The 21902-nt window shown below is 36.8% G+C and overlaps 1 protein-coding gene across 8 annotated transcripts in view; it reads left to right on the top strand.

Moving 5' to 3' along the window:
* The first annotated feature begins 1161 nt into the window (after nt 1-1161).
* The window catches only part of LOC140925175 (doublesex- and mab-3-related transcription factor A2-like), a 34880-nt gene continuing 14139 nt past the window's right edge, over nt 1162-21902 (top strand). The window contains exons 1-3 of one of the 8 annotated variants that reach the window (XM_073375131.1): nt 1162-1295; nt 2073-2133; nt 17305-17424. The gene's annotated coding sequence lies outside the window, so the exon portion shown is untranslated. Of the gene's footprint in view, nt 1296-1979; nt 2134-17224; nt 17425-18962; nt 19202-19412; nt 19987-21902 lie in introns of those variants that run through there. The other 7 variants (XM_073375137.1, XM_073375134.1, XM_073375130.1 and 4 more) reach the window with 7 other exon arrangements.

Raw genomic sequence — 21902 nt, 5'->3', positions numbered from 1 at the left:
CCAATAAGCTCAAAGTTCCAAAAGTATAGATACAAGTATTTTTACAGGGAGGACAAAAAATTACCATTAATTAATTACCTCAAGTTCAAGTTCATGAGACTTAGTCACGAGCGTCCGATAAAGTAATACACTTGAAACATGGCCGTTTCGGGTATTTTCAGGATTACTAAGGATTATGATCCTCTCATGAGGTTCGGTTTCAGAACATAAAATAATATTAGCATTTTGCGGTAATCGATGTATTGGCCATTCGAGTTCAGTGATCTTGCCGGGTTCAAAGAAAGTTCGTGGACGACCCGGGTCTATTTTTAGAGGAGCCTCCTTTCCTCACGGCATGTTTTACACTACGCCGAGTAACGAAAATGGAGTTCACTTAATTGACAAGTGACAAAGGAAGAAATAAAGGAGCCTTTGGAACACTGGCAGGTCTTATTGATTGTATTAAAGTTATATAAAAGCTCCATGCACTGATAAACTTTCAAAGGAAACCAAGCGAGCGGAAAGCCCCGGAGCACGTTGCCAATTGAAGAGACCTAGTCGTAACACTTCGTGGTTTCCCTGAAAACAGTGGATTCATGCTAACATGGTTACTTCTAGAAAGTCTTAGGTGTCATGTCCTAATTGGGAATTTGTGAAATATAGTTCCGAATGTGCAAGTAACTGAATTGATACGCTGATATCCTATCAGCGGAAATCTAAACAAGTGAAACAATTGCCAATTTCCGAGTAACCAGCGAAAAGGACAAAAGACTCACGTACACTATTAGTTCGTATTCCTCAGTTGCATGCAATTAAGGAGGTAACGGTTTTGCGGGTACCGTAAATGCCTTTTTTGATTATCCTCGGTGAAATTCCTAACTTTAAAGAGTAGGAAGAATGACGTTGAACCATGATTGTGCAGTTCGGATTAAAGAAATTCTAGCATGATACAATGAGGAATCTTACACGATTTCTCTCTTAATGTATCAAAGTTCACTTTTAAAATATACACCGAATATACAATAACTGTGTCAGGATCCCTAAACCAAAACATGACTCAACAAGTGTTTACAGATTGCAATGGAATTAGTTTAAGGTTCACTGAGCATGCCTCACAAAAATAGTACATGCTAACAATAACGTGCCCGGATTCGTTTGTTTAAAAGATATATTTTAAGGAAACGGGCTAAAAAAAATTGAAGCACGGAAATATCTTCTACTCAAATTCCATATTGCACATTTTTGAAAACAAGCAAAGTCCCTCGCAAGAAACTTCTTGACAACTTTCAAGTGAGCGTACAACCGAACCAGTACAGGTTAGAGGAGTTCTTTATTGGTTAAGAATCTCCGTTATTACAATTCGTGTCTCTAATCCTTACGTAACGCCTCTGTCCTCCCCAAAACCTTTGATTTCAGAACTTAGCCATAAATCTGAAAATCTTTTTTTTTTTTTGCTCGAGAAAGAAGTTCGTAGCGATTTTAGCTGATGTTGCGTAAACACCGTCAAATAAGTATCTACAGTACAAGCAACTACATAATCTGGTTAGCCATTTTAACCATCTAGCCCTTACCTAGCAGAGCAAGTTCAAGACTTTGTTTCTTGTATCAATTAAGGTGAATTTGCTCTAGAATAACTGGCGGTGGCTCTTTACGCCAGGATGCTTTTAATAAAAGGCCGATTCATCTCAAATATGTAAACAGCCTGCCTGTCCCACCAGCACAAATCAAAATGTAATTTCCCGCGCTTTTGGAGAAAATCAAATTTTCTCCATGTGATTTCATTTGGTGTAAAAAGATTGCTTCTTCCATGATTTGCGACTTAAGAATCTTGCAGTATCGCGTGATTTTGAAATTCATGCGGTTAGTACTGGTCATGAAAAGTGTGAATACATTAACAAGTACGAAATGTTGTTTGTATTGTATACAAAAGGTGTGACGCCAGCTTACGAAACAATGATATCCCTTAATACAATGTAATTGTCGGCGTTTTGTTAGTTACCTAAGAGGCGTATAGATCAACACTAAAAAGTTTCGAAATCGCATTGAGACATTGTCTAGTTCGAAACAACAACTCCTGGCTTTCTTTTTTAAAGGCGATATTTTGACCAGAGGGACGAAACAGTACACACGGAATTCAATATCGAGAAATTTCAGGTTAGTATAGCTTAAGACATACTTACAAATTCTGTTATGATTTATTAAGTACGTTAATTTCACGATCCCATTTTCTCGGCACGAAACTCTTAACACCTTAACTTACCACATCACCTTTAAATTTCACCTGTAGTGTAAAAATCACTCGAATCGCAGCGAGATTGATTTATAGCGCGTGTAGCAATTTTCGTGAAAATGATATATCACTTTTCCCAAATGTGTTTACCCTGTAATCAAATATTACGTGTTTCAAGTATAGAGTACATATTTACAAAGTTTACCACAGAATTGTCCTTTAAGATCTTTTAGTGACAGTTGCGGTTTCTACCCTGAGTCCTTTACACTGAAACTTCCTTTATTAACTTTCCTTAGCAAAATTTCAACCCAAATTTGCATTCGGCGAAAATGTAACTACGCTTACAAAGCCTTCTACCTGGTAGCAACAAGTCAACACCCGTTGGTTATGCAAAGTGCACTAACGCTGATTTTCTTTTCTAAGATAAGTTAGGGAATATACCAAACAATTTGGTATGAAAACCGAAATAAGAATTTTGAGTAAGTATCGATTTCTAGTAAAAAAAAAAAAGAGAAGCGAAACTGACTTATTGGAAACTGACGAGTGTTGAAATTCACCTCTAAGTGTGCCCTTCGTGGGAAGTGCCGTTACTAGTTCACTCCGGCACAGTATCAATGCCCAGTCTGTTAAATGAACTCATTATAACATCGTAAACAAGATTAAGAGTGCGCCAACTGTGGTTAGATCACCATTTCCCTTTATTTGAACTCAGAAAAAAAGCTAGGGACTTTTCGACCCCAACAAAGCAGATTGTTTTGTAAGAAGACATTCAAGCACACATGTTATTCACAGGATATTGGCGGGTGGCAATTTAACGTCAAGGGTTTGTCGCAGTGCCCTAGCTTTGCAGTGATTCTTTGAAAATGCGATGTTTAAATTTTATTATTGAAACTACTGCAGTAAAGTAGGTACATCTTATACACTGAATCGCACTTAAAGTTATCATCATCTCATCCTAGTCAATCTGTGAACAATCATTGTATTTTATGGGGAGCTCAACACTCTTACGAAGATGTCCGTTAAGAAACTTTTAACGAAATCACTTATTTACTTAACTGAATTTATTTCAATTTTCAACTACGAAAAAGATTTAATTGAACGACTGAATTGAAATTCTGCATTCGATCACCATAATTTGCGTGACTTGGGCGGATGAAAAGAGTTCCATTTATGAATACCAATATAAAAGAAAATTATATAAACACGCGTGCAACCGGTTAGAATTCGAGAGAACCGGCACTGATATACTTCTTAACCTTTAGGTCGAAAAGCCCGTTGGAATAAGTGATTTCTATCTGGGATCGAAACCTATCACAGTTCTTTAACAGCTTGTCGTGAGCAACCTAGGGTGATTAAACCTCTGAAAGCCATTGTTAGAGAACCTAATTTATTCGAGTCCCGCTTTCAGTTAATGCATAATGTATGAAATAGTTTTCTTTCTTCGTTAGATTTCTTTAGAAACCGCAAAAAGAAAGCTGGTAACTTCTCGCAAAGAATTCTACTTAAGATCATGAGTTTGTACTTTTAAAGGCGTTTTTGCACATTTATGAAAAAATCAGTACAACTATATCATTTTGAAGTCTGCAGGAATTATTGTTGAAATTAGTAGTGATTTTAAAACCTATGATCGTTATGTCAGTGCCAGTTTGGTTTAAATGTACACATTTGGAAGCTTGACGTTTTTGCGATATTTGTTTTTCGGTAGTAGATTATCATGGAGAAATAAACTGATTTATGTTTATTGGTTGCTTAATCCGTTGGTGAAACTTGCGTTGTTAGGGTCGTATTTAGTACAGTTCATTACCGAGCCGTTAATTAAACAATTTACTTCACCTGGTAATTGATGCGCGATAATGATGATAGTGGCTCTTAACGTTACGATCGCATGTTGTGTAAGCAAGTCTGAAAACTTATGGCTAACTCAGTGGACTTGCCTCAACCCCAAAATAGTTGTGAAAAGATTGGCGGAAAACCTGTCAATTTTGGTTAACAGCTTTCCTATTCAAAACTGAAAGTTGCTGTGGTTTTGACGATATATACAGGCAGGAATAACAGTATTTTTCATTAAGGGTGCATAAAAATGCGTTGTTCAAATTGTTGGAAACAAAACGAAAAAAGTCATAATTATTAAGAAGAAAGAACGAGTTCATAGGATTACTAACCCTTTACTATAACCCCTAACCCTCATTCCCATACAAAGTTATTGTCATGCTCTAACTTCTGTATCTGAGGGTAAAATCCTGTTGGGTTAACATTCAAATGAAACTTCTTTGGCAGAAGGTTTCCATAGTGCTATCTTCCTCCTAGGAGTTTTACACAAAGAAACCCGGGATCTTTTTTAGTGCTTTGGCCGCCATTAGAAGTGAAAGGGCTCATAGACTTGGTAGTTAATTACAGTGGTGACATTAATTCATAATACTGTGTATGGAACCATGTGGTGGATCACAGCGTTTTGGAAGCATTACTTAAAAAAAATTATTCTTGAAGTTCTAAAGCAGGAGCCGCTTCAGTACCAAGACCCAATATAGTTTCAATTTCCAGAGCTTAACTTGCTATGGTAGATCATGAACTATGAGAGTCGATATTGTGTCGGTATACCAACTGAATAATGTCTTAGCGTGTTTGCCCAGGTCAAGCAATTTTTTTCTTAGTAGTTTTAAAACTGCAAATAACACAGCTAGCGGCCAAAGCCTTTCAGTACTCTAGGAAACAAAACCTGTTTCCTTGTAAAAGTGACGAATCATTTAGGAGCAGAGAGTGCTAAAAATCATTTATGGTGAGGCTGCCATTTTAATAATATCCTATCATGTATTTGCAAAAGAAGAATGCAGAAATGCCCAAGTTTTGTTAACTGAGTACTCTATTCGTACCTCGAAACCATTAAGGCTAGCTTTTTGTCTCGGAAAATCACTCAAAGTAATTCTCTTTTATGCCTGCTTTTTGTCCCTGCTTTACTTAGTTAAAGGATGCTATGGTGTTGCTGAAGCCTTAGTAGGAAAGAGAAAACCTTTCTCTTACAATTTTAACAAACGTGTGGCAAGAATTCTCGTGATAGATTCTGAGCGATTCTGCTTTCCAACTTTTCATTTGAATGGTCACACTTTGTGATCTCGTCCATTCATTGATGCTATTCAGTATCAACACTAACAGTATTTCATTTCGGTACTCAAGCGTAAGAAAAAGTTCATTAACGCTCGTCAGAGAGTAAATTAACCTGTTAATGAATCAGGTTCCACCTAGCGTCGGCGCCGAAATGTCGTGGAATGATCAAGCAAGGATCGAATATAAGACTTGGAAAATTAACAAATGAAAGTGATTAGACCATGTGCTAAATCAGTTCATTTGGCTCTACTGAACCAAATCAACCAAGAGTCGTTGTTCAAGCAGAGGGTCAATGGTAAATACATGCAGTAACCAAGAAAATCAAACTCTACCCAAGTAAAGAAATAACGCTAAAGAACTCTCATAGTTTTGTATTGAACCCATAAGATTATCGTAAATCACAAATATAAAATTTGGGTTTGACTTGTACGCCAGTTAATTATCTATACTGTAGGATTTCATTCCAAAATAAAGACCATTTTTCGTGCGTAATGAAAAGAACCGTTAGAAGCCTTAATAGCTTTTATTCAAATGGCCACACTTCAAGGAATGTATACCACATACGGATTAAACAATTTTAACGCACTATTGTATAATGTAACGAGCTACATCACGTGAAGGCTGAAATATTGCGCTGGTTATTCTGTGAAGGTTCAAACTTGATTATTCAATGCACAAATTATGATAACAAAAAACACTTTGTAAGTGACAGAAATTCAGTAAGTATTTTGCTCACCCATTCACACTTAAAAGTCATAGCCATCTTGTACAATATAATAAAATATACTATAGAAACGTACTGTTAATAAGTAAGTCGGACGGCGTCTATCTAAATGATTAGGCTTTACGACTTCATCCACTTAATGAAAAGGTAGAAACCACTTGTACAGCATAATAAACTGTACCACTGGAAAGTACTGCACAGTAGCTTCCATCTGAAATGTCACACTTTAGGATTTCAACCACAGACTCAAAAGTTAGAACCACTTTGCACAGCATAATAAACAGTACCAAATGAAAGTACTGTTCAGCAACTTTTATTTATATGGTCAAAGTTTTCATCCACAGACTTGTACAGAATCTTGAACAGTATTTAAACAGTGCCACCGGAAAGTACTGCTCAGTAGCTTTTGTTGAAGGGTCACACCTAGGATTTCATCCAGAGACTGAAAAATATCACCTTGTACACCGGCCTTATTAAACAGTAAAATCTGAATTGTCACACTTTAGGATTTCATCCACAGACTTCTAAGTCAGAACCACCTGATACAGCATAACAAATAAATGCTATGGCTGAAAACTTACTGCTCAGTGCGCGCTTTTATCTGTCGCACTTCTGAGTTTGATCGACAAATACTTATTGAACCACTTTATTTAGAGTTTTAATATATCTATCTATCCCACCACAGCAGTTAATGTACTAAACAACGGCTTTCATTTTAATGACCATTATTATTTGTAAGAACACGTTATAGTATCAACAACATGGGAACCTTCAGGAAGAGTAAGACATCTGTTAAATGTTTATATTACTCCGCTTTTTGGTCACCCTCTTCAAAGTTAAAATCATGTTAATGTACCTTGATGTTCAAACAAAAGTTAGAATAACATCATGACAAAATTTAACTTCAAATATTAAGTTAACCTTTCCTCTCATAATCACTCATGCAAGGGGGTAGAAATTGGACAAACCATCGAACTGAAACCTCTTAACTTCATCTGTACTGACTTCGAATGGCACCATCTGTTTTGAGTACTTTGTAAAATGAAATTTCGTGGCTTTATGTCCTTGTTTGGGGACTGTAATCAAGCTGAACTAACTGCGTGTAGCTGCGGCTAAATATTCGAACGTTGTTAAAAGTTTATTTTGTAGATTTGAACCCTTTGCCTATCACTTTCTTCCACTGAAACGTTAAGTATAACATTCAAGTTTCTACTCTCTTCAATCAGTTTCATTCTTTGTTCTAGAAGCAACTGTAAGTTAGACAGCTCGGCAGGCATTCTTTTTTTGTAAATGAGTGCTTTCTTTCCAAGCAGGTGTTAACATAGCAACGCCACCAAAAAAATCCCGTTACCTACCAACGTCATAAAACAAAAACTCGTTTCTTAAGTAGAAATTTTAATTGACGCATAGTCTGCATACTTCTTTGCTTATTTACATACTTCAGTTTTTAACAAATCCCTCGTGGCATTTCATTGCCCACAAGAAAATTCCTAGGGATATGTACATCACGCAAAGAAAAATATAACGTGACAGGACGAAATAAGTTGAAACAAAAATACTTAAAGTGTGAATTTGATCATTTAAGGAACCGACTTGTCTGGGTTACAAAAATTTATGGTGTTCATAAAATCACTCAGAGATTTAGTTTGTTGCATTCTTAGATCTGAATTATTTCAAAGTTCAACAGTCCTGTGCTAGCAGAGTGAAAAAATTGTTGTCTCGATATGTTTTGTACAAGGGAATTTTGATTACGAGAAATATATTAAGGTGTATGGTCTGAAAGACGCTTTGTTGACTGGTAATATGAAGAGGGTGGTTTGAATGGGTGCACCACATGAGAGAGCCTTTTGTGTTGCTGTTCCATTGTACAAATTTATTGTGGTGTTTTACTTGTCACGTTCATCGCTATTTCCTTTTGTCAAGTCAATCCCTCTGTTACTCCTGCTGTATTGTTCTCCAGCAAGTTAATGCTTTGTTTGTGTTATGTAGCGCATTACCTTTACCAAGCTTCTGATCACACGAGTCTGTTTCGGGGAGAGGAGGCGGGGGGTGACCTCCCTATGAACATATGAAAGAGACGGGCATGCTCGTCGAAAATTTGAATTAAACCCCTGAGTGAGAGTAATATGGGCGTGGCTTTGGCTTCTTCAGGCAAACAATTACGAGAATCATTCTACAGCTATAGTGATTTAAATGACGAGAAACATGTCGAAGTTAATGCTTTTTTGTGTTTGTAGCGCACTATCTTTACTTAGTTTAGGATAACACGAGTCCTTTTCGGGAAGGGGATGTGACTTCCGTAAGAAAGAGACGTCCATTTGCAAAAAAAAAAAAAAAAAAAAAAACCTAAGAAAGTGGGGCCAATCTGGACCGCGAGGCTATGGCCCTCTTTGAGCCCTAAAAGAGACTTCACAAAGCACACAAACAATAACCAGGGCCATTCGATTTCAATTGCCTGAAAGAAGTCGAAATTGACTGCTCCTTTTAGCACTGATAGTATCAGAGAGTTTAATTTCTTTTTGTTGTCAGACCCGGCCCGGCTGTATAATATTGACCAATCACAAAAGCTAAAATTAAATGCACAGTAACCCTTTTAGCCCGCGTCTACTTCATCGCCATAAATACCATAAAGGGTATTTATGGCCTCTATGTTTCCAATATTTGACTATTGAAAACCGATCGAAAAATACATTAATGTCTCTTCACTTCATGGTCCGTCTGATACATGTTTGATTCTGCAAGTACAGCACAACCTTCGGAGAGGCGGGGGAGGGGGGGGGGGGAGGGTCGGGGTGGTTACAAATGTCGTTGTTTATGAAAGTATCAGGAAGGGGCAAAAGAAGTTGTGTTTTGCTTACTTAACAGACAATCACTTAAGTGAAAAATTTTCAAGGTGAATTCTCGCGAATCTGTCTTCGTTTCACACCAAAAGATGCTACAGAAAGGCACGATTGTTGCAAAAGAATCTTCTATTAAAAATAATGAAGTACACGCATCACCCTCAAAAAACAACACTTTCCTTGTTAAAACAACATTGTACCGTTTTAGAATGTTATAATGCTTATCTTAACAAAGAAAAACAACAAGCTTGATTTTTTTTTATTACGATGATTGCAGTGGAGAAGTCAGTTAGGACCAAGTCTTTATTTAGGGGATTCCATTTTTTCGGTATTCCGTAAAACCAGTTTTTTCCTTTTCAAGGTGATTGACGCTATACCTACTCGTTTCTAAAATATCCGATGTGGTTCAAACTGCGGAACTTTAAAGAAATAGAGGGAAAGTAAAGTAACCGAGCCGATATCTCCACATAAGTTGCATTTTTAAAGCAAACTTCAAACACTCATACTGCTTGATAACCCTTTTAGCTTTACATTTTTCTAGTTAGTTGAAACATTTAACGAAGATTTCGATAATTTACCTGTTTAATTCTCCGGAGGTGTGGCTTCTTCGTGGTGTCAAGTTATAAGTCGGTCAATGATTTCTGGACATTATCATAAATAGCTTTGTTACGGTTAGGGTTTTTGGAACTCGTTACAGTTCCCCCGAAGCATGATGACATTCACCTTACTTCACTATTTCACTAAGAGCGGGACGTGAATTCTTAATTTGGTCAAATTGCTTTTACCAATAGTAAAGAGGCGGGTTGTTTTCTAGATGTCAGTGTAACCTTACAAATAGGGGCGTTCGTTTTTTTTCATAATACAAAACATTCAGCTGTCTCTCTCCAACCTGGAAAGAAATTGCGAAAATCCAGAGTGCTTTCATTGAAAATGAGGTTAAAGAGAACCTCCTACAACGCGACAAAAATCGCACTGAAGTAACAAAGCCTCGCCGCCGTTTTAACTCTTAATTAAAAAGTTTTCTATGTTAGCAGTAATCGCCTGAGCGCAGAAGGAAATCTAAGAAGACATGAATGCAAATGCTTTTTGGAGCCATCTTGTGCCCCAAGAACCTTGCAACATTGTTGAATACAAGTGGTTGTATTCAATTGACCAATTCTGATATATTAAAATTCATACTTGGCAGCGAGGCTTGGGGGAATATTGCTGAGCCTGAAGATGATTTCTTTTGTTTTATTTCCCCAAGCCTCGCTGCCAAGTATGAAGTTTAATATATCGAAAATGGTCTATTAAATGCCTTAGTGTTGGCAATGATGATGACCTTTGACAAGTTTTGAATTAGTATATACTTTTTGTCGCACAACATCAAACACTTCTTTTGTGCACGAAGGACAGTTCACAGCCCGATTAACATGCGCACGTGTACTTTTTCTTCTTTTTTGTGTGTTAAACACGCGATCGTCTCATAACAACACGGCGGGATGCATGTTGACGGTGTCATTTTGAACGATCCAGACCCAAAATCGCCCGCCTAACACCAAACAGCACCCTTGGATCTAACAATATTGGATGTTGTTGCTTTCCATCGAACTAAAAACGCCCAATCACATGCTTTGTTCGCCAGCCAAATATCTGAGAAGCGGTATTAGGAAACAGCCAAACGAAAATTCCCAGCACGGAAAACGATTTTTTGCCTTTTATTGAACGCGCTTTATTAACGTGTAGAATAAATATAATGTAATAGACAAGAAAAAGTGATTTGTTTTGTTTTGTTGTCTTTATTCCTATTATTATCATTACCGTAAATAGCATCACCATGATTTATTACTTAGAAATGCAACCACTCCGTATGCCCCACTGCACTATATCTTTATTGTCTCTTTAAGTATGAATCACTTCTATTCTTTTCGTTTCCCAAGTTAAGCAGGATTAATGAGTCCGATGGCTTTGTTCCAGTTGGAAACTGTTTTTCTTTGTCATTTGGTTTCGTCTTTTTGTACCTTCTAGATTGACCGAGCGACTCCAAAATCCAAATTCAAGCCGAAAATTTCCCCTAAGTTTACTAATTTTACTGACCGAAAAATAAAACCCGATATGAAGGTATTGCTAAAGAGGTTTCATTTAAACATTACAGCGTAGAGCTCGACTCCAGTTCTAACCTTCTGGAAAAATTTTACACCTGGCAGTCCAAGAAATGATTGAGTTGTTAATTAATCTTGTAAGCCCGGCCCAAGAGTGTTCATCGTCAAATTTCTCCCTTTAATATTAATGCTTTACAAATCACATTGGTGACGGGAATAAAGGACATCAGAGCCGTAGCTAGCGGAGGGGGGCGGGGTGCAAGGGGGGCAGCTGCCCCCCTTGGACCCGTTGAGCTAGACATGTCAAGTCTATGGATGGATTTTTTTTTTTTTTTAGACTCAGTTATTTTGATCATAGTGACTTGCAATTGTTTGCCATTTTCATATTCGACATCGATTTTTCGGAGACATATCTCACGACAAGCGCTGAAAATAGCGTTTCGGAGCCTCAAAATTGAAAATTTTCTGGAGGGAGGATACCCCCAGACCCCCTTATCCCCCCCCCCCCCCCCACCTTACAAAAAAAACCTAGCTACGGCCCTGACATTATTATGCAGGATAAATCTTATTGATACTAATTGATTCAAACTCTCCCCACTACTTCTATAGGAAACTTATAGGGACAACAAATGAGAATCTGAATTTTGACGTTAGGTTTTAAAGGGTTAACAGACCGAAATGCCCTTATACAATACTTATTGGTGAAAAGACCAACAGAAAGATGACAAGTCTTTGTTTCACCACTCAACAAACCGGTCATTAACAGACCGAAATTGTCAATAACATATGGTTGAGCTCGACATCGACATTGTCTCACGGGCAAAACCTAAAATAAAAGCAAGGCAAATGGCCTATTATAACATAAACGCGCCAGCAGACGGCGAGCAACTTAAGACAGGCCATTTAAGCAATCGCCATTTTAACCGGTAATCAAAACACCACAACAACTTCAACTTTAAAACTGGGGCAAGTAAGGATTCCTACCACTTTTGAAAAATTGCTACCAAGTTCTTAAACTGAAAAATGATGAGCAGACAAATATGTCAGGAGACTACAAATAGTCTCTCTTTGTTTCTTAGTCCGTCGGGCGAGAGGTACAAACGGCCGCGCTGCTATCGCGCGCGGTCACTAACTTCGATGAAGAATAAGTAGTGGCATTCTAATACGTCAGAGTCACCGTCCTTCTAAACTCACTTTTGTCCACAAAGTCGTCGGTGCACTTGTCTGGCTGACAACATGCCATCGTCGATGCATTAGTGAATGTCAAGCATTGTTATAAATACGATTCCCCCCCCCCCCCCCCACCCCACCTACCTTACTCTTCCACTTCTTTTTCTTTGAAAGCTAAATGTGATTCATTTTAGGTCGGTATCTTTGAAGGGAAAAAGAAATTGTGTTCATCAAAGCAGTTCAAATTTGCCGCCGGTTTGATTGCTTCTCTTGATAGTTTCTTTAAAGTTTGTTTTGAGAATCCTGATTGAGAACCAAAACCGAGTTTGATCCAAATTCATTACTCAGGCGTATAGTTTCAGTCTTTCACCCAGCGATCCGTTACCAGTCTGGCGTCACTATATTCGCATCAAATAAAAGAAACTGTTTATTACACACACGAAACCTGACCCATAACTCAAGGAGGTCAATAAAGTGGTATGTGGACGAAATCGTTTGCCATTACCACTCGAATGAAACCTCGTAAGCTGTACTTTCGCACGACATGAACTCTCCTGCTGCCTGCTAACGCCATACTACCGGATAAACATTTCACTCGAGGACGTAATGATGGATACATGCAACGGAGATTGGGCATGAAATCCTTATCCTCTTAAGCAGTATATCTATATGGTGCCGTTTGTTTTTATTTTTGACAAAGCAAATTTGGGATTTCGCGAATCAGTTTTGGATACATTGAGTTAAGGTTTAACCAACTGAAACGGAGGATAATCGTGAACACTAGAAAATGACAGCGCAATTCCCACCTATATAGTCTCCTTTACGTACACGAAAACAGGGGCACCCAAGAAGAGGTGTTTAGGATACATAAATAGTTAAATTCTAAATGGTTGCCAATTTAAAAACGTGTCAACGTTGCAAAGGTTTTCCCTTGTTTTTAAGCTGAAACTGGCTCCAAATTAATTTGCTTAAAACTCGCATTATTTGTGACGAACAGGCAATTCATTGTATGTGTATGTCTTCAGAACCGGGAAATATAATTTTAACACATTTATATTTGTTACGAAAAATCTGAATAATTTATGAAATTGCTCCTTTTAATATTTGAAGGGAAAAAGAGTGCGCGAAAAGCGTGAGCAGAGTTTCAAGGTTTGAATTTTGTAATCTTCTCAGAAACGTAAGGCGTTTATTATCAAAGTTTGAGGCGTTACTTCGCTAGACTCTTGTCTGTAGTCTATAATTAGCTGTAAAATTTTGACGAGTGACCCTTTATTTTTATATTTATACATGTTTCTCTGAAACAATGTAAAAGAATTATTTCTCTTGAAGACGTCGATCCAAATCTTCTCTAAGTTTGGTTTCGAAAAAGAAAAACGATTTATAATCGAATCCGTTGATCGCTTCACTATATCCTGACCCATGAATCTAAATTTCACCTGCGTCATCATGCCTGTCATAACAATAAAAATTAATGAAAACTCACCAAATTTGAGGTTGGGAAAATAAGTAAGAATATCATGAAAATGTTCTTTTATAACATTAACTTTAAAGATTTGACATTTACACTTCCATTTTATCTGCAATTGACCATTCGAGGTAGCAATTAGGATTGTTAGTTCAGTTGTTTGGCTTCGTAGAACAGATGCTTTTTACCTAATGTATTTGTCATTTCGACAAAGTTAACTAAAAACATGAATACTCATACATTTAACTTATCTATTTAGTTTGTCACCCGCGTATCGCTTATCGGCTTAATGACGTGGTTTGATATGCCCCTAACTAGCTGTATAGTTTCTTTGCATGACATTGATCATAAATCAGCTTTTAAATTAGTCCCGGCGCATTGACTTTTTTCCTTTAATAATTTTCAATTTGTTTTGTTTTGTCAGTTTTCTTTTTCGCCTCGTTTTTCTTTCCAGGTATTTTAGCTCACAACATATCATAAGTAAACAAAACTATAGGTTTGTAGGAATTAAGTATTTTAAGAAAAATACTCATCTGTGTAAGGATTCTTAAATTCAGCTATCAGCAAATAAAAAAGAGGTAGCATTTAAAAGATATTTTCTTCCAAAAATTGTGTCCAACTACTGATTATTTGAATTATTGAAAATTTTGATGTCACGGATAGGTACATAGATTATTTGTGGCAGCCTTTTAATTTCCAATTTATTCGTGTACTTCTTCTTCAAAAATAAACAAAAGTTGCAAAACCTTTAAAATTATATGAGCATAGCGTGCCTAAATCCATTTTGAATTTGGAAGACAATTATCTGCATCCTGCAGCTGAAAAGCAGAATCGCAGAATTGTTGTATTACGTCTTTCCTGAAAAAAGTTTCCATAAAGTATTGATCAACTGCAAAGATTGAGAACTTTCGTCCTCTAGAGGTGAAACTGTTGGGTTTTTTTTCTGTCGAAAACTGCACCTTTCGAAACTGTCTTTGCAATTTATTACGCGTGCATTTATTGAAGACATGATAATTTGACTTTCAGTTCAGAGGACCAGTAGATATAATATGTCAAATGTGTCATAAACCTCACTTTCGTTTCTCGTTTCTTTTGCTTGTAAGTTAAACTACCTCAATTTTAGCTGGTTGAATGTCATCTGTAATTGTCCACGGTAACACCTGCAATTTTCCTAAGACGCCAGTTAGTTGGCGCTTATTTTCAGAAATTTCTTCTTAAACTAAACAATTTTTTTTTCCCAAGGTGATAGACTGATCAGTTTCAACTTTCACTGAGCGGCTTGTTGTGATCTTGACGAGATAACGTAAATTATTAAGAGATAATTAAAATGCGAGGGAATACAGCGATGCTAGGATGGGCTGAATATTGATATGAAACCGTTAGTAGCTAACGTAAAATAACCTTTTCCGACTTTTTAAAACTGCCTTCCATTTTATCCTGCCTTGATATGCTGTGCGGTATATTTAAGTGCAATAATGCCGCTATATATTCTTTTTAAGGTTTTGTATGTTATGTAATTTTAGCTAAAATAGAAAGTAAAAGGGCATGTTTATTAAACACATTTCTTTCATAACTAGCTTGGAAAATTACTTCTTCCTACGTTTCTCTTGATTGCACACGATTGTTTATAAAATTGGTGCGAAACGCCACTGTCGCCGCTTTGGTAAATTAAACATACCTCGAAAGAGGTCTATAAACTATCTTTAATGAACCTTGATAATGAAGGGTAAACGTTAGCCTGGCAGATCACCTACCTATAAAAGCTCATAAAGATCAGAATACGTTGAATTTTGCCGTGTACATTACTGCCAAAAGAGGCAATTATAAGAAACTAAAGAAGACTTTTTGTAACTATTTGTTTCTTGCCGGTCACGTTTTTCTCTTACATTTCAGCAGCAATTGTTAATAATAATAATAATAATAATAATAATAATAATAATAATAATAATAATAAAATATTTATATAGCGCTTATATTTTTCAGGTGCCCTTATGCAATGAAAATGAATAAAATTCTAAGTTTAGTCTAGTTTGTCTTTTTCCGTTTTGGTTAAGGCTTCCTGCTTTTGATCACATCTGCATAGTTTAATTGCCACGACCTGTTATCATAATAGAGCCTGTTAAAAAACCCCTTTAAACTTCCTTCTCTACCCCCTAGGGTAAGCACCAGGGGTGCGTTTCCTAGGTCACACTCGTGCTAAAAGCCTCTTCGAACCTGAAAGCGTTGACCTTTTCAAATTTATTTTTAAATCAGAACAGCTTGGAAGTTTTTGTCTCTGTGTGTAGCTAACCAAAGCAAATTGCTTTCAAAAGTATGAACATGGCTGAGCATTCTACACATAGCATCGGTTACTGACCTGAAAATCTCAGGTTCTTCGAGAAGTTTACAGCACTGAAAAGGAGGAAAACAAAATAAAGTTTTTACAAAACCTAGAGAAAAAAAATAGACGCAGCTGATTTGAGTACCAATTTTTGTGCTATGGCTTTCAGCTGAATCAGAGTTACCCTCTAGGATACCCATCAACAACAATTTATAGACTGATTAAGACTTGCTGCTACATGTAAGACGTGTAAGCATTAACAAACAAGAGTTCTTCTTAATAGTCTATTTTTCTCCCGGGCCTCAAACGACTCGCGACAGTGTAATACTCTTCAAAACGGCAAAATACTCCTCGGTGCCCTTGAACTGCAACTTTATAAATATCCTTGCGGCCGTGAGCTTCTTTCTGTGAATTTTGTTCAATTTTGACAGCCCATTTAAATCTTTTCATGATCTTTTAACGGACTAAGTTACTTCTAATTTTTTAACTGTGGTCCAAATTGTTAGCTTTAGGCAATAAACCTCTAGCTTAGTTTTGCAGGTGATTTTTCATCAAAAATTCGAATTTTTCTTCAATATCATTTAAGGCTCTGCATGGACCCGTACGATTAAATCAGGAACTGCCCAATTAATTTTGAAAAAGACGCAAATTAACAAAATACTCAAAGCGTTTTTCAAAAACTTACCGACAAAGGCCACTTTTTTTTCTAAGCCTTTTTTTTCACCAAACTCCTTTTCACAGAAATAATTTGCCCATAATCGGGTCCAGCTTCTAAATACTGTTTTGTTTGTATGATATGATCGAAAATCTTGTTTGTTTAAACGAAAGATATTATATTTATTTCGTGAGCACGTGATCCGTGCGGGAAAAAGAGATCCGTTTTACGAAGTTTGGCATTTGATCAAGCCTATACTTGCGGTAACAGGAGTCCTTTGATTCAGCGGAATTATAGATTCCTTCGAAGACAAATCATCGCTTAAACAGCATTTGAAGTGTATTGGACTTCAGTGTAAAATTGTTACGTCAGAGCTCATTTTCAGATGTAAAGATAACATAAAAATATACTGTCCTTTTCATGAATAATACTCTTTGGATCATTGTTTTCTAGTTGATCAATTAAAGCCACTAATGAGTTATTTCGTCCGTGCGTTATTGCCATAATGTCCTCGCTGTATTGGATTTTAAAGGAAGATTTAACCTGGCGCCTGCCATATAATTGTACAGCAATCGACTGAGTGATTTCATTGGTCGATCCTTAGGTCACGCTGTGGTTGGTCAAACTAAAGCACAATGAAACTCTTTTAACATAATGTAATTGACAGCCGCATTGTCTGTCCTTTGTATGGTATTTTAGTAACCGTGGTAGTAAAGAAAAACGTGTTCTAACCAACAGCACCTCAGGTGTCATACCTACTCAAGCTCCGGAGTCCACAAGTTAGATTACACAGAGGAGTTAACAACCAGTTCAAGAACTTAGTCAACGCAAAATAACTCTAGTTTGGAAAGAATAGAGGTAAGCTAACCGCTTTGATTAAATTTTGAGCAAATCACTGTTCTATCGGCCTTCCTCGCTCTTTTTTATGCAAAAATTTTCCTGTGGATAAGATAGTAAGTTGTTACATATGGTTTGCTTTGCTTTATAAAACGGCGAAACGGAATATGTGAACTGATCAACAAAATTATCAATCAGTTTTTTCGTGAAAAGGCAAAATTTTTGCCAGAGTATTGTGAGTTTGCCAGTCAAATGGTCGCAAAAATTAAAAAAAAAAGACATTTATGGGATCCTGTACTTAGTATAATACTGTATGCTATAAAGGGGTGATATAGGTTTTCCATGGTGTGCAGATTTTTGTACTGGAGCGTAAAAACACCACATGAAGCAAGGGAGAAATTGGGTTACATCCGCTCCTCTTGTATAAGTTTGTCGCAGCTTTGAAAAATCTTTTTAGAAAGAAATATTTATTTTCGTGACTCAAGAGTCCGCGGTGATCTATCACATTAACCCCAAAGTGTACTCTTTTGTATAATGTTACGTTAAAAAGTAATAGAATATTCTAGGTTCAAGAATATGTACACTCAAAAACAGCTCGCTATTTTTAGCCTAAGGTGGCATGAAATAGCGTTCACGCGAATTTTCGTTGGTGAAGTCTGGCGCAGTTTTCACCAGCCCAGTTAACGCAATGTGTGTTTAGAGAGGTTTCCTTTAGATTAGAATAACTAAATTACATAAAGATCAATGCATATGAGCTTTGCTGAAGCTCTGGTTGTGAAACTCCGATTGCTATTTTTGTGATGCCCCAAAAACGATATGTAATCGTAGAAGACTTTTCAAGCACGCCAAGTGACTTCCGACAAAATTGTACAGTACTAGGTTCTAGCACAGCGCTATCAATATGAATTCTAATTTACACACATTTTTTGGTGCTAGGTGATAAGTGGTGATATTGTGGCCATATCCACAACCAAATTCATGATGAATAATGGCTGTAAATGAAACCGAACAGATATTCAGTTTTCTCTTTCGCTGTTGTATTATTACAGAAGCTAAACGTCTTTAGTCATTAAAGCGGATAAAGTTTGTATTAGGATTGTTTTTGTTTTCTGAGAAATAAGACAGGAACGCGCTTCATCCTATATATGTCTCTACATTTTAATCGGTTGTAATTATTGTCTGCAAAGTTCGCAAATTTCGTGTATTTCAAGGATCGCGTGTGTGTATGATTTATCGCGTGGTTGAAAACCTATTCGATCAAACGTGACCACAAAAGAAGCCAATCGAGTGTAAAGGGTGTTTTCGGCTGCACGCGCTCGGGAATTTATGTTTCGTCGCGATTAATCGGAATGCCGTTAGCAAGGCGACACACAGACAAACGCGGTAATAAGCCAACGAAACCTGGGTGTTTTGCAAAGCGCAGCTTTCGGCTTACCACGAAAATATCAGTGCACGTGAAAAATGGTCTTAATACAGTCGCCCGCGCAGGAAAACAATACAAAATCCACCCCGCTGAAACCCATTGATTTGCGCTGTTAATACATCACGTTTGCTACATTGTAAAGGAAATGACAACACAACGGACAGCTTCAGGTTGAAATAGTAATATTCCTGTCTAAAACAACGATGTACGTGAGTATTCGCCAAAAATATAGGATGTTGAGGGTCAAACCTAAGATTATAGGGGTGTTGGCCTTGCGCCCGGTAATAGTAACACCGGATCCTTGGTCGTAAAAAGCACCCTCCTTTATTTTACTGATAGCGTGTGAAATGAAGTGTGCTTTCTCAAGAAAGAAAGGTAAACAAGTACTGCGGAGTAGTATAAACATTTACATAGCTCATTATCTGTCAGACACTTCGTTAAGTACGAGAAATAGTTGTGAACATATTGTCTCTCCAAAGTTTTTTGTACGTGATAGCACTGTAAAAAACTTAATCTTCAACTGTTATCGGCCATTTTTGTGCGGTTCTGGCTCACGTGATATTGTGCAGCTTTCACCGCTTTGAAAAACAATTATTTGGGAAGGAAACTCGTTGCCCGGTTACATCATTTTCCTAGTTTTAATGTAACAAAACGTCTCAACATTTCCATCACTTTTCTAAGATCGTTCATTAACAAATTTCCCTTGCCTCGGGCATTATTTTTAAATTTGAAATTCAAATTTTTGGTGGCCACTGCTTTTTCAGCTGGAGGCGCAAGACTTGTTTAACTACACAGTTCTTGATTTTCTATCAAATGTTCTCTTCTTTTAAGACAAGTGACAAAGTAAGGCAAAAATCGATGGTTTAACCAATTGGAGAGCTCAGTGGTAGTGCAAATGTTTTAGTCCATATGGGAATTGCAGTTATTAATAGCCACCACACAAAGGGCTTGTTCGCTAAGTGGAAAGGAAATTATATTCAAAAGATACAGGATGAAATGCCGCAATTAGTGCCCTAAAAGAAATGAAACTGTATGCGAATTTGTGATCACATTGTTAATTAAAACTTGGGAAATAATTTGAAGACAACGGGCAGTTCGAATGCGACGAGAACTGCAAGAGAACCACGACATTTAGATTTCGATCTCCAAATTGCTTACTGGTAAGTTTAACTTTTCTCGTCTAGGAGAATGTATAGAAAAAAAGGAAAATTAATCGTTTGAATTTATTTATTGACCCAATATTTTTTGCCGTAATTTAAATAATAATCGTAGTAACTTGAAATTTAAATTTTTCAAGAATTGGTTGGTATACTGTTAATTAGTTTGTTTTGATAGTTCTTGTCACATATAGAACCAAAAAAATAATCGTTTAAAACGTGCAAACTCACACCCTCGTTTTTACAAACCGATGCTGAATATAGCGGTTTTACCACACGCGAGTAATTCATAAACCACAGCTGTATTGTCCTTTTAAAAAATTAACTCCATCACTTCCGCCATTAACTGACCATCTTGGCGTGATCAAAGAAGTTGTCATATGTGAATTAGGCGGGTTCGAAAACCTAAGTTTTACTATCGGAATATATTTGATACTGAGCAACACTTTTTTTAGCGCTTATTGCGCTACGTTAAGTGTGATAATTAAGACGAGAGCTGCACTGAAAGCCACTTTCCTGCGGTGTTGTTTAGTAAAAGTACTGTTTACAAGATGGTTCTAACTTTTGAACCTGTGGTTAGCCCACTGAGACCAGACAAATCCAAACTACTAAGCAAGTACATGAGTGCCGGGTACACTTTCAGTACATAACAATAAGGGTGTAAAATGTTTCTTACTTTCTTGGTTTTGAATGAAGATCTAAAGGTGCGCAGCATTAGGCGCGTGAGACTTATTACCCTTTTTTTAAGCAACTTTTCCCAAATTTATACGAGCACTATATATTACGTAATGCATATAGTGGCTTCTTGAGGAGTGTAACCAGATGGTATTTTGTCAAGTTCAAAATAGTTCTAACCTTTGTTTCTCTGTAGATAAACATCTTAATATTTAAATAGAAACTGATGCAGCATTAATATTTGTGCTGATCAAGGTGCCTTTTAAAAACTTACTTTTAATTTTCTATAGCGTATTTTTGAAGTGCCTTAATTCGAATAACGTTTGTCAAAGAGTTCTCAGTTGTGATCCATTTACTTTTTGCCAAAGTTAATTCTTTTATGATTTCCTTCTTTGTTTGAGAGATTGGGTTGGCTTAGTCTACATATGGTTTAGTTAGAGCAAGTGGCATCGTGTTTTGAGATTAAGATCTTGCTAAAATTAAACTCAATGTAAGGGGAAAAGTGGACCACTTTTTTTTACAGCGAAGGTTTACGTTTTTGTTTATCTGAATATCGCGTGTTTTGCGACTCGGCTATGTGTAAACAATTGTCTGGGGCGGGATCGCCATTCTATTTCACTGTCACATTGCATCAGTTAAATGAAGTGCTTTGGTTAGGGATCTAAGACATTCGAGCTAACGATTGTTATTTTAATAAATCAAAAGTACTATCGACTGACTTGTTGGAACTTATTGTTCTAAAAAGTAAAACCAAACCGGTTTGTCATAGTCGCTGTTACAGGGATTTTGAAAGGTCACGTTCAGATCACGACATAAAAAAATGTCAGGGTTTCTAAATAACAAATGCAAAATCACCATCTGTTTTTGCTTTCTGTATAGAACTGACAGAATCGAAAACAGCGTTGCACTGAAAAAACAACATTCCGATGGATTAAAAGTAAAAACCAAGTATTCTCACTAATCCCGGAAGAAATTCTCGTTGTATTTTAGGTTACAAAATGACCGAAATAAATAAACGAGCCTTGATCTGTTTGTGTAGTATTTTGATAAGTACGGAGATATTTGTGTCGATAAAAGGTCATGTCAGCTAGAGTAGATTTCGTACAATTGTTGGAATACAATATGACTTAAATTTTGTTGTCAATCATCGGCCTATTTCGAATTTTTTTGTAACTTTTTCTCCCTTGAATTCTGAAGGGTGAAAAGATGCTCGTTACTCTAAGCTGAGGGGTTATAACAAGTAG

This window comes from Porites lutea, chromosome 14, assembly GCF_958299795.1.
Source record: "Porites lutea chromosome 14, jaPorLute2.1, whole genome shotgun sequence".
In the NCBI taxonomy this organism is placed as follows: Eukaryota; Metazoa; Cnidaria; class Anthozoa; order Scleractinia; family Poritidae; genus Porites; species Porites lutea.
The sequence above is the reverse complement of the archived record's forward strand: the minus strand, read 5'-3'. Positions and strand labels throughout refer to the sequence as shown.